Source organism: Protopterus annectens, chromosome 11.part0, assembly GCF_019279795.1.
Source record: "Protopterus annectens isolate FY-2018-M chromosome 11.part0, PAN1.0, whole genome shotgun sequence".
Lineage (NCBI taxonomy): Eukaryota > Metazoa > Chordata > Ceratodontiformes > Protopteridae > Protopterus > Protopterus annectens.
Genome location: NC_056745.1, coordinates 972,398,887 through 972,416,948, shown reverse-complemented (window position 1 = coordinate 972,416,948; position 18,062 = coordinate 972,398,887). Strand labels below are relative to the sequence as shown.

Sequence of the window (18,062 nt, the reverse complement as noted above, 5' to 3'; positions counted from 1 at the left end):
TGGAGATGTAAAAGCACAGCATGCTTAACTTTGGAAGCCAGAGTACTGTGCATTTATTATCCCTAGGCTCTTGTTATCATTCTAGATTTAAAAAAAGGGCTGTATGTTTTACAAAAAAATGTACAGGTATCATAAGTTATGCAGATTTTCCAAACTAGAAAGGCCTTGGCATAACACGGAAACATACCTACAAATAAGATTGCAAACCTCCCTGTAGATATACACATTTCTCTTGAAAAAGATGTAAAAGTGTTTAAGGACAACAGCTCATGAATACACTGTGAAAAAGCATAATCTTTCTATGTACACTGTTTTGTATGTATCTCCTGTTTTTGCATACATTTTATAGAAATTTAGGAACATACTTTTATTTTTGGTAAACTTTCCCACCAGTTTCTTTCTTCAAGCTTTATCATAAAAAATGCTGTGAATGCAGCTATAGTTCAAAGTTTCAGTTGTCAATATGAAACAGATGTTATATAGTCTGAGGATCATACACTTAAACAGCGATATGTATCTCACAAGATGCATTATTTTTAAAAAATATGAAATTGGGCAGTATATGCTTTATGTACCCCATCCCCACAAAAACAGACAAAACTATTATTAACTGTTCAACTGGTCAAAAGGTGCACTCCAGTGAGACACTTAAGAGAAAAGCCCACGATCCAATGTGCGCACAAATCACAAGCAAAACTGCTATCCAGAAGAGCTGCCAGTGTAAAGCCCTATGCATGTTCAGCTTTGGCTGAATCAAGGTGGATCATAGAGTTTATGGCACATAGGATACCAGGATTAAATGATGTCATTCCAGTTAAACCCACCCTCCAAAATAGGCGGGTTTTTCACTAGATGCTATTGGTTGTTTCATCTTTTAAAAATGTTGTTTGAAGAATGTATCTTTGTCTGATGAAGGGTGTAACCCGAAAGCGCTTACCTGGTGTTTTATCTGTCTATGTTGGATTAAATTTTATCTACATTTTATCAACACAGCAGTGTCCTGTTGCTTTTCATTTGGAGTTGTTTGTGCTTTGAAGCTTACCGGGACTTTGGCATAGCGTACAGGTTTTTTACTTTATAAAGGCTAGTTTATTTGACTTACTATATGCTTAATTTAACTTACTCTGAGATTGTTTACTACTTCTATATTCCTTGTGATATGTTGTAATGAGTCTTGCTTTTAAAGTTCTGACTCCGTTTAATGCCTGTGCACTTGGGAATGCTTTGCTGCATAATACATGGCTTTTTGCAGTCCCTCCTTAGATTTATTGAATTTTGTCTCTGTATGGTATTGTTGCACTTTTTACTTTCTTAGAAATAGTAAATGTGAAATTATAAGTTAATTACGTCTATATACAAACAGTACACTCCTTGTGCTTGTTACTGCAACCATTCCAGTGTTACCAACACACTGAATCTTATCGTGATTATGAGCTATCCTCATACTATTTTTTTTTTTTTCTGATTGGTGCTTACTCAAAATTATCAAATTATTATTTGTGTTGTTACATAAGCCTGCAGTTTAGGTTGTGGTGAAAAAGAATCATTAGACTAGCCCACCAACTTGGTTAACAAATATAAAATTAATTAAATAAATAATTCATGCATTGATTGATTAATTAACTGGTGGACATCCCAGGGTTTTGCACTGAAATCTGCTAGCATCTTTGTCGTTTTATGAATTGCCTAGTCAGAGTCTGATTTTTTACAGCTTTGATTTGCAAACTGATTAGCAATGGGTTTCACAGTGAAAATTTTGGAAATTTTATTTAATTTGCCCAATTTTATGGCATGTAAATGAGCTGAGAAAAATAGAATAATGGCATAATTTAATTTGGCCTGAAAAAGTCTGACCTTGTTTCTTTGTTACTGTATGTCTTTTGTTAAACTTATATTGCTGTTTCTAATATTAATTGGTCTCTTTTGACTGGTTTTAAGCTGCTAACCTGCTGATAGCTCCTTTGTTTGTAATCAGTGGGCTCTTTTCAGTTCACTTTGCTTGCCTGTTTGGAACTGGATATGACAAAGTAAGATCTCTTTAGGTTGTACTTATGGTTCGCAGCATTAACATCTCATGACTTTATAGTAAAAAGATCCATATTATTATTTTATTTATGTGATAAAGTCCAGAACTATTAAAGAATGTCTTATATTTTTTACAGAAAACACAAAGGATGTAGCGCTTTCGTAGAAAACGTCATCAGATTCGCTAAACATCACAAAGCACCAGATATAAATATCCAACCCATGATCACATATCCAATGAAATTTCCCCATCAATAAAAGACTTAAAGTAACGCACAATATTGAACATTAAACATATATTAAATACTAAATGTCACAAAAATAAAAAATACATCCCAAAAAGCTCAAAAAAGCATAATGTATTTTCAATTCAAAAAACATTGAACTAAATAGATATAAACTTGATATAACCCACCCCCGACACTATATATGATTTTAATTTAAGAACACAGATAATAGGCTTGTGCCACCATTTTTTGCCAGCATCATCCTATTACAGTGGGAGAGACATATTCTGTTTCCACACTTTCGGGTAAAACCCTGGAGTCTATATATCCGGTTTTTGGATGACATTTTTATTGTGTGGAACAGAACTGTAGATGAAAGTGAGGGGTTTATGGGGTTTCTTAACTCATCTACGCCTTTTTGAGGTTTACCCATGAGTATGATCTTTCTTCTATAAATTACTTGGATGTTACTATCTCCAAGGATTTAGTTAACAAAAATTGGGTTAGTACTATATATCGTAAACCCTACTTTGAAAGTAGCCGCCCTTTCCACCAAAAAGCAGGGATTGTGAAGGGTCAATATATTCGTCTTGCCCGGATGGTGACCAACTGGGATCAGTTTGTTAAGGAGTGTGAAAAGCTTGGTACCATGTTACAATGTAGAGGGTACCCAGCTGGTTTGGTGTTGCAAGTTGTCAACGACATCAAAGACAGGAGGACCAAGGGGCATATTATTCCCCTTATTAGTCGATGGTGGTTCCTGGTGATTCTGGACCTAGAAGAAACAATTGTAATGACTGGATGGATCTGGTGGGGGATTTATTACTCAATTTTGCAATGAGGCACTTTCCATTAGGGAGATTATACATAAGTATTGGAGCATTTTTTCCCTATTTAAAGAAATGTCCGGTTTAGCAGAGTATAGACCTCGAATTGTTTTTAGGAGAAGTAAAACCCTGAAAAATTACTTTGAACATCCCACTATTGACTATGGCCCCAATTTTACCTAAAAATGGGGTACTTATAAGTGTGAGAATTGCCCACAATGCAAGATGGTGTTAGAAGGAGACAGAATAGAGGTGAACCATCGGGTCTTTAGATTCAATTTCCATTGTACTTGCAACACAGTAGGGGTCATTTACCTGGCTAAGTGCTTAAGGTGTGAACATTTTTATGTGGGAAAGACAAAAAGAAAATTCAGGGAATGCTTGTACGAACATGGGCAGGATATGAGAAAGGGGGATATGAAAAATGCCCTGACCAGGCATATTAGTAGCAACAGTGACCATGTATTTGTTTTTCTTTTGTTTTAGAATGTGTTCAGAAGGATTTTGGGGGGGGGGTGGCTGGGAAGATGTAATAGAGAGCAAAGAGTTAAGTTGGCAATTGAAACGTAATGCCACTATCTCCACCCTTTCTTAATGATAACTTGTCTATTACCTGTGTTCTTAAATTAAAATCATATATAGTGTGTGTGGGGGGTTATATCAAGTTTATATCTATTTAGTTCAATGTTGAATTGAAACTACATTATGCTTTTTTGAGCTTTTTGAAATGTATTTTTTATTTTTGTGGCATTTAGTATTTAATATATGTTTAATGTTCAATATTGTGTGTTACTTTAAGTCTTTTATTGATGGGGAAATTTCATTGGATATGTGATCATGGGTTGGATATTTATATGTGGTGATTTATGATGTTTAGCGATTCTAATGAAGTTTTCTACGAAAGTGCTAAATCCTTTATGTTTTGTGTAATAAATTTTATTTATACATCAGCGTTGTTTGATTTGTCTTCCTGGGTTGTGCTGCTGCCTGTCTACTTGATTTGGTGTTTGTTGTGGTTTCCTTGTGGTTCAACTGTCTTATATTTTCCCTTGGCTGCATCTTTCCTTTCTTCACAGCATTAACTGCTTAAAGATACCTGTCTTATTACTCATTACTCATTATTTTAACATCTCCACATAGCCACTTCATATATTATACTCTTTTTACTTGAATTTTTATCTACTATTGGTAGTACCATAAAAGTGTCTAATTTTTATCATTACTCTGCATTGCTAAAAATTGTCACACTTGTTACATATTTTATCCTGGTTATTTTAACATCTCCACCTAGCCACTTCATATCTTATACTATTTTTACTTGAATTTTTATCTACTATTGGTAGTACCATAAAGTGTCTAATTTTTGATTATTACTCTGTATTGTTAAAAATTATCAGACTTGTTACATATTTTATTCTGATTCTTATATTGACTAATAGCTGCATCTGTTGTAATCTCTGCTTAATGAAAGTCCACCCTTTTTGTACCTTAGGGTCACCTGACTGACTCATCACTTGCACCATTGATGTGAGATCCTGTGGAAGTACGGTGATGGGAACAGAAAAAAGGTTGCCCATCAGAAGAATGCTGAGCAGGTACGTTAATCCCTGTTAAAATAACACATTTTATCCAGGGTTAAAATCTTCTAAAATCTATAGATCATCATTATCTCCAGAATACCCAGTTTACCTCCAGGCCATTACAAGTCAGTAGATAGGGCCTGTAATCCATTAATCTCATACAGAGTCTGTATGGAAATATTATGTCACTTTCCATTTTCATCAACATATTTTCCTACTGTGGTAAATGGTGTCATCATCCTAGTTTTAACAAAAACAGTAATGACACATCTGCTTGTTTCCTTAAAACTAAAATGTAAGCTGTTTGAAACAGGAAAAATACTTCAGGATCATGTAGATCTAACTGAAGCCTAAGGCATCTGATATAAGAGCTCACTAACATCCTCATCATCTCACTGTAATTACACTGAAAATGGTTGGTTTAGATTCCTTTTAACATTTAGTGTGTCTTCTGTAATGTTTCTTCTTGATTAAAGAGCAATTCAGCTTTGTTTATGTTATTTTATTAGTATGTCAAAAGAAATGTCATTTGATGGACTTGGTACTGCAAATAAGTGTGGCGATTTTGGACATATTGCGTAGAACTGGTCCTACAGTACAAGCACTGCATGGCTGACGTCAGCGTAGAGATGCCCTGTATTAGCTCCTGATCCTAAGATTGCAGAGTATGGAAAAATTAGTAATTCTGTTGGTGAAGATCGTATTTATGTGCTAGATCATCTCCTTCTTGACTACATTGCATATGGTGTTCATTACTTGACTGTGGCCTATCCCAGTCTCATGTGGCCCACTTGATAGTTCATGGAGGTATGCCCACCTTCAGTGGGAATGCAAGCACCATAGACTGCTATTTTGCTGCATATTGTATGGGAGGAAGAGTGAGAGGTGGGCTGCAGATACTGCATACTTTTTTCAGGAATTCAAACTAGTCTGTGTAAATAGCTTTATTGTTTTCACCGACATACTTTTCAGTCCTACATTCATGAAAAAATACACGTTGTGCAGCACCTTACTGATGCCCATAATGCTTTTTCAGCCTTGTCTACATTCCTGTACATATACAGCATGCTGTCTACATTGCTGTTAAATGTAATTCTTTAGGTCCTGTTGACTTTTTTCTTTCTGCTTTACACTGGGCAAGTTGTCTTTAGTTATATCCCCCTATCTTCCGTATTGTACTTTCCCATTTACTCTTTTTGTTCTTCTTTCCACTTGAGTTCATCCTCCTTTTACTTAATCCTTTTTGACTGTTATTGTGCTGCATTTTAGTGTGATGGCACAAATTAAAAAAGGCGTGGTAAAACAAGAGTGCATATTGCTTTTAAAGCTGATATTTATCTCATTTATAAAATTTCTGGGTTTCTTACTATACCTTCCACTCTTTCTCTTCATCTGCTTCATCTGACTTACCTTACTTACTGCCCTCTTCAGTTTGTATTGATTTAGGAAAAGATATGCTGATTAGCTTTATACATAGGGTCTATATCAACATTTCGAAAGACGAAAATGCCGAATACCAGTTGGCCGACATGTAAATGTCAAACTACGACATTGCTGAACAGCCAAATCACCGATTTCTTCCTAACAGAAAGAAAGCGGTTGGCCATTTCCTTACACCTGCCCTTTCCCTGACTTTAGTGGGATCTCGAAGTTAGAATAATCAGTTAGGGGGGGTGTGGGGGGCACAGCCCCCAATGTTGGGGGGTGTGGGGGGTGAAGGCCCCTACTTAAGAATGTTTATTTGTGTTTGGCATTGATGTTTGGCCAATCGATTTCATTCCCTTGGAAAGAAATTGGTGATTTGGCCGTTCGGCAATGTCGTAGTTCGACATTTACGTGTCAGCCAACTGTTATTCGGCATTTTCATCTTTCAAAATGCTGATATAGACCCTATACATATATGTGAAATTTTCTTTTCTGTTTGCCCACTTTCTACCTTTATTCCTTTTTATGTTTGTGAATATCCTTGCCTTACCTCTTGTTAACTACTCTCTTAACTACTTCTCCAGTATGATTTCCCTTCTTTGCCTCCTTTCTGTTCAAGTCTTCTTTCCCGATACTTTGCCTCTATTTCACACAGTAACAGAAACCTTCAAAAATAGGAAATCAACTAATTCTAAGAAAAGACAAGGGTTATGGCATGCAATCTCATTGTTCAGCTTGGTATAAATGTAGTCCAAATTTTGGATCATTTTGGCTTTGCTAAAGATATGGTTCATGAAACCAATCTTTTAGACCTTTGCTCTTGAAATGTATGCTCATTTTGCCTAGTCAGTCTGATCCTAGGTTGATCATTTATCCTTGTATCTTCTGCACTGTACTACAATTCATCAGTTTCAGTTATAATAGTAACTGGGTGCGTACCTTTTTCATGCAGTTCATCCTTGTCAGAGGCAATTACACATTATCCCCTTAGTTTGTCCCTGCATCATCTTTCCAGGATTATATTCTGATATTTTGTTAACTCTGGCTTGTTTCCTTGGCTCATAATTCAAAAAGAAGTTGTCACAGTAGAGAGCCCTCTGAGACAACAGTGTTAACTCTTTTGGGAAAGGCAGGTAATAACTGTTGCGGTAGCACAGCAGCAATATGGATAGCATTGTTGCCTTACAGCAAGAGGTTCTATAATCTTCTGGTTCAATTCTTGGCTGGGGTTCCTGCTGTTTGGAGTCTGCATGTCCTCCCTGTGATTGTGTGGGTTTCCACCTACATTCCAAAGACATGTATTAGCCTGGACACTCTAAGTTAGCCATAGGTGTGAGTGTGTGGTATGGAAGAACAGCTGTGGCAGGGATAGCCACGTGGTTGTGTGAACCTTGGCTCTAGATGATTGTCACTGTTGAAGTGACAGCCCATCCCCATGTGCAAAAATAGGAAAAGTGGTTGTGGATGGATAGATGGAAGTAACAGTTGCCTGGGGTCTTTTGTCTTTTTTGTTAGGCATTATTCTACTCAGACAGAGGCACTTCTCTATACAAGCTTCACTAAATCAAAAGAATACAACAAACCCGCACATCCATCCAGAGACAAAAGCAGCTATTTTGATGTTCCTCACAGCACTGTCAAAATTTAAGTAGATGATTACGTTTAAAGGCAGGACTGTTAAATACAGCAGCATTGTTAATATATCTGTGTGCACAGAGTGGACTTAATTATTAAGTATGGCATATACATAGCATTTTGTTAAACATTAGAGCATACCTGATCTGTTGTTCATTTTTCCTAAATTGGAGGCTACAACCACTACAACACTGTGAATACACAGTTATTAAAGTCATTTAAATAATGTATGTTTTTGTCATTTGGATTAACCTTTGAGCTAAACAACTTTGAAGGACAATCACAAGTCTTCATCGGTAGGCACCATATGTTTCTCACTGTAAAAAAAAAAAAAAAAAAAAAAAAGCAGAGGTTAGTGTTTGTGTACTTCACCCATGAAACTAGTAGCAACATATTGAAAAAAAAAACTAAAATCAGTCTGAGCTTGTTAATATTGAGATGGCCCTCCTTAACAATTTTTACTTGTATATCTACCTAAGAGGCCAAGTAAGGCAGAAGAATGTCAAAAGTTAATGAAACACAATTCCAGACAGGACCATTTACTTTTGTAATATCTGTTTTTTTAGTCCTTACAAGCTTTACATTAAAATGACTCTGCTGTTGAAAGGTCAGCAGTGTATGGAAAGTAATGCCTTGGAGTAATCAATATATAATATGGAAATGCTTATGTGTTTAAATACCTGTGGCATATATAAATATATATGTATATTTCTGTTTAGGTGAACATCTCAATTTGTGTAAAGTCAACAGCTCTCTAGTCAACTACATAGCGTTGATCAGGTAGTTGATCCAACTTAGTGGTTGGGAAATTTACCTTTACCCCATGTTTGTGCAATCTCAGAGTTAGTATATATAATTAGAAGGGGGTGTGGGGCACAGGGAGGCTTTCCCCACAACAAAAAACAGTGTTTTATTTTGTTTTTAGAAAGTAGGGAATTGCATGTGCCGAGGATGTTTCTTGCAAAATTATCCACTTGCACTGTGCAGTGCTGATGTTGATGTTGACGTGACGATACTAACACATTTATGTTGTGCCTTTTTGCTCTTATGATCTCATAGGCATTTATATACTGAAACTGACATCATTGAGATGAGAACATTGAATGTTTATAAGAATGATAGTGTACAACATCGAAACTTACTAGATCAAACTTCATATATGTGCTCCACGACTGTGTTAGTTCTATAACTAGTCTCCCTGAATCGTTATGTGCTACGTACTAGCATAACACTATGGCAAATATTACATATCATGCACCTGGCAAGTAGATGCAGAGGGTAGAAGCAAAGAGACTGTTTAGTTATAGAACTAACACAGTCATGGAGCATATATAAGAAGTTCGATCTTGTAAGTTTGGATGTTGTACACTATCATTCTTGTAAACTTTTGATGTTCTTGTCTCGATGATTTCAGTTTCGGTGACTTGTTAATTCATTCAATTTTAGTAGACCCATAGATTTCACACACACACACACACACACACACACACACACACACACACACACACACACACACACACACACACACACACATCTTTCTGTCTTTGTTGTCTGCCAATGTTGTAGCTTCTTTCACTTTGTCTCTTCTCTCTCTCTCTCTCTCTCTCTCTCTCTCTCTCTCTCTCTCTCTCTCTCTCTCTCGTGCACATACAAACACACACTCCTGCTTACATATATATTAAAAAATGAGGAATGGCAGAATTATATGTAACTCCAGGAATAATTTCTTTAAACAGTCATTAATGCAATTATTCTTGTCTTTTTCCATCCTGATGTATAACCTCTGCCTTTTCAAAGAAAAACTAACAGCAGGATAGCATTTCAATAGGGAGCACTAAATAACAATAATCAGCTGTGTTGGTGCTCTTTCTAATGTGTGTGTAATGAGGTGTTGGAATTTATACAAGCATGTAATGAGGTGTTCACAATCATTTTTGGTCTTAGTGCCTGTGAGTTGTTAGTGTTATGGACTTATTTAAGGGTTCTATTTTCTAAGTAATGCACCTCCTCACCTTCTCTTTCTAAAGCAGGATTAGTGATTTCAGATTTATGGATTTTCCCATAACAAGAATACTTGTGTCTTAGTGAATTCCCATGTGGCTGTAGCTCTGCTAGCTACATTTCTAAGAGTTGCTTTCTAGCCATATAATTCATTAAAATGGTAGATGTAAATATCCAAAAAGTGCTTCACGCAAGCACTTGGTAATTCTGTTTTTTTTAGTTTGCATTACAGAGTATTTAAATTTAACTTGCCTTTTTAACACATTATATGAAATATAGCCAAAATTGAAGATGTGTGGCGCTTATGTTACAGTGAGCAAAGTATACAACAATGAGTTTACAGAGCATTCACATTTCAAATGATGGAAATCAAAATGATTAAACTATGCATGCAGTATTACATTTCTCACTAAGTCAGACAATGTTCAATTAGTACAGCTACTCAACAGAATACATTTTCTGTGCTGTTTTGTTGATAGAAGGTTGTTTCTGTATTTATTTATTTATAACTTTTTATTTATACATTTGTTAACTGGGTAAGTGTGATAGTCCAAAGATCCTTTTCAGGAATGACCTGAGCCTTACAAATAGAACAAGAAAAAAAGTACCATAAGATAATATATATTAACAAATACATACATACATTCAACAGTAAAATAAAATATCAATTATTATCAACTTAATTCTTTACAAATTATATATATAATATATATATATATATATATATATATATATATCTTTAGGGGAAGATATAGAGTGCAGGCAGACGATAAAAAGAGGGATGGTATTGTTTGGGATGAGGGAATGGGAAGATAGCTGGCAAAGTACAGAGGAGGACCAGTAGAGGGGAAGAAGGAGTAGAGGAACTAGTGCAAAAAGAAGGTGGAGAGAAAATCGGTTCCCTATTAGAACCGCAAAGGTCCACTTACGCGAATATGGAAACATCGAACCGCGAAAACACAGATCGTACTGAAGTGCAAAATTCAAAATGTTAAATCGTCATAGTTGGCCCTTCTGTGGTATAGGTCCTTAAGGTAAGTGTGCGATAGTTACAGACCTTAGGGTTAGGGTGCGGGTTAAGGTAAGGGCATAGATAGTAATGTTTGCAAGGTTTAGTGTTGGGTTAGAAGTAGGGTTTTGTTTAGTGTGTGTATGTATGCGGTTTATTTATTATGTTTGGGTAGGTAGTATGCAGTGGGCAGTGGGGTTGGCCACCTATGATGACTCGAGATTTTGAATTTCGCGGTTTAGAGCATTTGTTTTTTTCGCTGTTCGTGCAATATGTATTGCTGTTTTTGCATTCGCTGAAAAGGTCTTTCGTGCTTATAATATAGACCCGAGAAAATTATGAGTAGCAAACAGTCACTGGAGTATCTAAGAAAAGTAGGTGCAGAGGAGCAAAGAATGTTGGTGACCTTGATTAACCTGGGGTACCAGTGTGTGTACATAGTGAGCTTTGATTGAGGCTCCTCATAAGTTGTATTTTTTTTTATATAAAGCTCTGAGAGTTAGATTTGCTGTTGTGTTTTTCTGGGACTGGGTCCCAATTGCAGATGCTAGTTTACAAAATTAATTTTCTATTTAAGAAAGAATGAATGGGGATCTATCTAGAAGGGTCTTAGAATTGTGGACCGAGTCAGAACTGTTTTGGAAAACAAGAACGTTTTTTCTAGAGGAGGGCAATATCTATGGCTGATCAGCAAAATGTGAGTGGATTGGAAGGGATAGCCTGGAATGCATGGAAGCCTATTGGAATTTGAAGTAGTGATGCAGAGATGCATATGTGAGAGCTTTAGTGAATACATCTGGGCATTTTATTTTTAGTTCATGTTGCAACTGGTTTATTTAGCTATAACCTGTACCGCGACTTCTAGCCCTGTTAGAAGTATATTTAAAAAAATAGCTTGTGTGGCTTCTAATGCAAGGTGATTTTGTTGACTTGTCTGCCAATGTGTGGTAGGAATGAAAGAGAAGGGTCAAGTGTGATTCCTAAGCATTTTTAGTCCTTGTTTTTTTTATTATGTTAAGTTGTGGTACATGAGCAAAGTGTTTTGCATGTGTCAAAAGACATAACAGTGGTTTTGTTCATTTTTAGTGCTAGTTTTTATTTAAGAATAGCCAATTCCATGGACATTTGAATTCAGACCATTACAGGATTTGTAGCTCTGCAGTTGTGTTGGCTGCCCTGGTGACATCTATGTCATCAGCGTATAACAGGCAGTATATATGTATACATACATTTATATATATAGTTATAGGTGCTCTTGATGTTTGGTGTTTACTAATTTGGCACCGAAACATTGACCTAGCAAATGCTGACACACTATTATGTATGCACCGATCGATAATCTCAATGCATGCAAAAATGTACAAAAAAAAAAAAAGATAGATTAACATTGATCCCCCATAATCCCTGCTAATTATATGTGCTAACATTCGACATCATACAATCTTGTGGAAAGGACATATTTCCCTACCCTGAGAATTGTGCGGTCTCACATATATGATGATCATCTGTTGAACTGATCAAATTTTGTTGGCTAAACACATGATGACCTAAGGCAGAGTCAACAAATGTCAGGTTTACACACGCATATACACACACACACACACACACACACACACACACACACACACACACACACACACACACGCACACACACACACACACACACACACACACACACACACACACACACAGACACACACACACGCACACACACACACACAAAATCACAGGATCATAGGAGATTACTAGGCTAATGGCTTTGGGGCCCTTACAAGCCTAGCCAAGAGTTTATCCCCCCAAAAAACCCCAGTCAGCACCTGTCATCCCTGTCAGTGAGGGACATAGGTGGAACCCCTGGGACAAATTTGTGGTTACCCATCCACTCATCAAGGTTGTGCTTGAAGAGGGTCAGTGATGTACTTTGTTTGACGTGTATGGGGAGTCTATTCCAGAGACGGGGCAGCCTCTGGGAGACAAACCTGTCTCTCCAGCAGGTTTTGTTAATGTCACATATTAGATTTAAGCCTTTCGATTGGGTACACCGTGAGGAGTTAGACTTACAGCTATGGAGCATCTCTAGTAGAGCAGGGTCTGAGATTGCCTTGTAGGTGAGACACAGATCACCTATGAGAATCTGTATGATACAAAGTAGAGTGATAGTGATTTGAGCCTGTCCACATAGGACAGGTGTTGGAGGCCATGTATTCTCTTTGTGAGGTATTTTGGTGGCCTTTCCAGTTGGTTCAGGAGTTTGGAGAGGTACATGCCAAACGAGGCATTGTACTCAATTATTGACCTAATGAAGGAGGAGAATGGAGAGGTAATAACTTCCTTTTTTCTGGATGCATTCCCTTTACTTATGAGGTGAACCACGTAAAAGCTTTTCTGACCACTGCCACTACATGATGGTCAAATGTGAGATTGTTGTTAATTTGTGTACTCAGGTCTCTCACCACAAGTTGTGTGCTTAGGGGGTTGCCGTTAATTTGGTAATTAGTAGGGGTCATGTTTTGCTGAATGGTATGATAATACATTTTTTTTGCATTTAACTTAAGGCCATGACTTTGGCACCAGTCTTTTGTTGCTGTGAGACCCTCTTGAAGTATGCTAACATCATTTTGGAAGTCAATGACAGCATCCAACTTAAAGTTGTCCACAAACTTGGTCAGCCACAGGCCTTTTGTCTTTGCCTAGACCACTGAGAAGTAGATACCAAACAATAGGGGTCTCAGGAAAAATCCCTGGGGGACACCACTAGTGACAGGTCTGCTGTCGGAGGTGGTGGCACCTATTTTGACCTTGTGGGTCCTATCAGTGAGCCAGTTGGCCACCCACCTGATGAGACAGGGATTCACGCCAAGTTGTGTTAGCTTTTCGATGATGCCCTAGGAGAGGATTGTGTCAAAGGCTTTGGCCAAGTCAAGGTAAGCTGAATGTACTGACTTTCCGTCATCCAGTGCCTTGGTGACAGTCTCAAAAAAGTCAACTAGGTTCAACAGGCAAGATCTGCTCTTGATGAATCTTAATTGGGTGGGGGTCAAGTGCTTGGATATTGCCTATGGCCTTGTTTATGAGGTCCATAATAATAATAATACGCTCCATGGCCTTACAGATCAGACTTGTCAAACTAATGGGGCGATAGTTTCCAGGGTCAGTAGTGGCACCACCTTTGTGCAAAGGGATGACAATGGCAGTTCTCCACTCTGTTGGAATAAAGCCTGTACTTAGGCTATGGTTGAATAGGGTGCTGAATGGTGAGTTTAGTTATTGCTGGATATGTTGCAGAATACAGCCTGGGATACTATCAGGTCCCATTGAAGGTGTGCTCTTTCCCTTTGATACAGCCTTTAACATTTAATCTATGGAGATGTGAGGTGCAAGGCAAGTATCAGGGATATCAAATGGGCCTTTGGGGGGCAGAAGGGTGACGTTTATACTTAACCTATCTGCTACCAGGTTGGCTAAGTTAACAGAGTCAGTGTAAGTGGTACCGTTAAGAACTAATTTGGAACAAACCTCGTCTTTGCCATGAAGGTTTCTGATATAACTGAAAAAGGCTTTGTGGTTAGCCTTTGCTTCGGAGGCTAGTTTTGATTCATAATTGGCTTTGGAGGTTTTCACTAGTGATCTAATTTGCTTGTTGAGGCTAAGAAAGGAGTTTCTCCAATTGGGAATTTGTGCCTTTTTACCCTTGGACAGCAGTTTCTTCCTTTTGCTGTAAAGTCTGTTGATAGAGGATGTCCATAACATAGGTTTGTCCTTCCTTGAGGAGCAGGATTTAGTTCTGTTGGGTATGGCTGAGTCCATGTAGTTGTACAGGTGTTGTTTACTGCACTGGCATACTGTTCAGCATATTTGTCCGCATCCTCTGAGGGGGCGGTGGTGTGAAGCTACTGATACCCTCCCTTAGAAGGTTGTAGTCAGTTTTTGAGAAGTTTTTTAGCCTGGATCCGGCTGGGGGGTGGATGAGATAGACACTTCAAATGAGAAAGACAGATGGTCTGATCTCACCAGAGAAGAACTTACTATGGGGGGTGGTGCAGTGGTCGTCCATGTTGGTGAGAACCAAGTCTAGAAGTCTATCCCCTCTTGTGGGGGATAAGACAAGCTGTTTTAGTGTGTTAGGACTGATGAAGTCAAGGAATCATTAGGTGAGTGCATTAGAGCAGGAATAGCTCACCCAGTTTATGGTGAGGTAGTTGAAGTCACCAAGGATCAGGGTGTTAGGGGGTACCTTGATGGACTCAAGTAGGTCCACGGAGAAGGAGTGCGTGTCCTGAGTCATGGAGGGGGGGTCTATAACTGGCTATAACTTGGATGGGTTTCTTGCTAATTGCCAGTTTCATCTGGAGAAGTTCTAGTGCATCATGCTGGCAAACCAGTCTGGAGGTGTGCTTGTCTTTAATGAAAATAGAAACTCCACCACCCTTAGTCTTCCTGACCTCATTTTGTGGTCAGAATGTTTGGAATGAGGTAGAGCCTGGTAAGGCAGGGGTGTTGTCTGCAGCCTTGAACCATGTTTTTGTGACTGCACAGATGTCAGCATCTTCCAGTGCTAGGAGAGACTCCAGTGAGTGCATTTTCATGTTAAGGCTCCTAACCTTAAGCAGCATGACCTTCAGTTTGCTTTTTGACATATCTTTTATGTTGGACGATTTGTCTGTGGGACATTGCCTAAAAAAGGCACAACTGCGGCGCAAGAGCCTTGGCCAGAATCCTGAATCCCAGGGGTGACAAGTGAAGGCCATCTCTGGCAAAGCATCAAAGCCTGTCAACCATGTCATCCCAAGCAGACAGATACTGGATCCCCTTGGAATGACACCAGAAACTAAGCCAATTGTTGAAGTCAATTATTTTTTTGTTGGTATTGTGGTATCATTCTTGGTGAAGGTAGGATGCTGCTTAGGGCTAGGGTCATACCTGCCTGGGACACATACTCTGACAGCTCAGTCATGTCTCTCTTCATATAGTCCAGGGAGGGACATCTCAAATCATTCACATCAACATGAACAATGACAGTTATACTTGTACCTGTTGTGCAAAGACTTAAGTGCATGCGTGATGTTGTGGCTTCTGGCACCTGACAGAAAACTGACTGTGATTTTTTCCTTGTTGAGCCTGGTGAGGAGGACATCGGTGTGTCTCACAATTGAGTCACCATTGACTATATGTTTGGTTTAATGTTGTGCTTTATGGGCTGTATGAGTTTATTGTTATGCCTTATGGGCTGTGTTAGTGAGTCACTGGTTTGTTGTTTGCTCTCTGTGATGTGTTTGTTGTTGTGTTGGAATGTTTGTGAGTGTGTTTTGAAGGTATCTGTTGTTAAGGTAAGTTTTTATTGAATACCTCTGTATAGGTGTGTGCTGTGCTTGGCTATGTGATGTGGGTGGTGTAGTGTTTGTGCTGGCAATCTGCTCTTTGTCAGGGGTACTGACTGAGGTGTGAGAGAGCATGGATTCCAGGTTACTGATATAGATGCAGTTCTCACAAGTAGAAGAAATATGTGCTAGGAGAAGAGGGTTGTCAGTGAACGAGGGAGTTATTCCACTGTCTCAGTATGGCCATGTTGACGAGGCTGGCAGGAGAAACTGATGGGAATTGTCCACGCATAGTTTTATGAGACTTGGATGGACTTGGGGAGAAAGGGTTTTGATAAGGGGTTGTCCACAAGAGTGTAGATCACAAAAACTTTCTTAAATGAAAAATAACTGGCCTGAAGCCCATGTGCTATAACCAAAATTAAGAGGGTTAGAATATCAGACAAATTTAATCAGGCTACTGACAAGCAGTAATAAATACAGCAGAATAAAACCTCTTCAACACTTAAGAGCAGGCAGGAAGAACACAATTACAGTAAAATCAACTGAATATATATATATATGGGTCTACTTTCCATCATTGCATTTATAGTTGACCGAACTGTAAATAACCAAACTCGGTAAGCCAAAAAACCTTTTTTTTGCAAAAGTACACTATGTCGAAATTTATTTAATCAACATAAGTGCTGTTTTGCTGATAGTGGGAGACGGAAAAGTATTTCTCCTTTTTGTGACTTTTGGTATGCTGTACCAGTTCTGAAGCATGATGGGTATGTCAGTAGTGTCATCTATCTTCAGGATATGGTGCATTAATTATCATGCCACTCATAGCTTTGAGATGGAGATCGCACTACATTAAGGATACGGAAATCTACCCTTGCTGTTGCTGTATTACGATCTCAGAGTTAGTATATATAATGTGCAGGGGGTGTGCCCCCATGCAAAAATATTGCAGAATGTGTTTTGTCTGTTCGGGGATATATCTTTCAGAAGAGTGTAATTTCGAATGTATGAGTTTTTGGTTGACTGTGTTTGGTTATTTACGATTTGTTGAACCATAAATTCAATGAAGGAAAATAAACACGCACACACACACACACACACACATATATATATATATATATATATATATATATATATATACATATAGATATGTGTGTGTGTGTATGTGTGTCCATGTGTGTTTGTATATCAAAATGGAAAACCACATTACTTCCTTAGCTTCAATATTGCAAATATTTCATGAGCTTACTGTTTCTAAAAAAATCCTGGGCCAATTACAATATTAGCTGATGAACATGCACTACTAGCTTCAAATTGCTAACATGCCTTCATGCCTTGAAGGAGAATTTATATATATATATATATATATATATATATATATATATATATATATATATATATATATATATGCATATGTGTGTGTGTGTGTGTGTGTGTGTGTGTGTGTGTGTGTGTATCTATATATGTATACAGACACACATATTGATGAGCTTAATAACGTTGATTGTCATTAATGGTGACATCCATTTTGTGCACAAACAATGGTTGATAAGACAGATGGTTGACATTTATAAGACATCTCTGCATTACCAGGGTTGGGGAATATTCCCTTTTCTCCAGTGTTATGTGATCATGGAGTGATAACATATAATTATCAAGGCATAAGAGATGCAGGTGAGCTTGTCCCTTGGCAAGAAATAAGTTTTGATCTGATGATAATCTTCTTTCCATTCATCACTGATGGGTTCAGTTTCGAGCCCTCGGAACCGAGTCAGCCTTTTTACCAAGCTCGCGCCAGCCAAAAAAACTCTCAAGCTAAATTACTACCCAGAATGCCCTTTACCCTGTTACCTCAGATCTCATTTCCTGCATAGCTGTAAAGCCATCTCAGCTAAGTGGAACTTTATTTAATATTTTGTGTGAAAAACTTTTGATATTTTCATTTTTTATTGAGCGAGTAGTATTTCTAGTGTGTTTTCTCCTGTCAGACCTTGATTTTTTCTTCTCTGCTT

The 18,062-nt window shown here is 38.0% G+C and overlaps 1 long non-coding RNA gene across 1 annotated transcript in view; it reads left to right on the top strand.

Moving 5' to 3' along the window:
- Positions 1-18,062, top strand: part of LOC122815663 — a 181,948-nt gene that overhangs the window by 55,836 nt on the left and 108,050 nt on the right. The window contains exon 2 of the long non-coding RNA XR_006366981.1: positions 4,572-4,674. This is a non-coding gene — a long non-coding RNA (uncharacterized LOC122815663). The remainder of the gene's footprint in view (positions 1-4,571; positions 4,675-18,062) is intronic.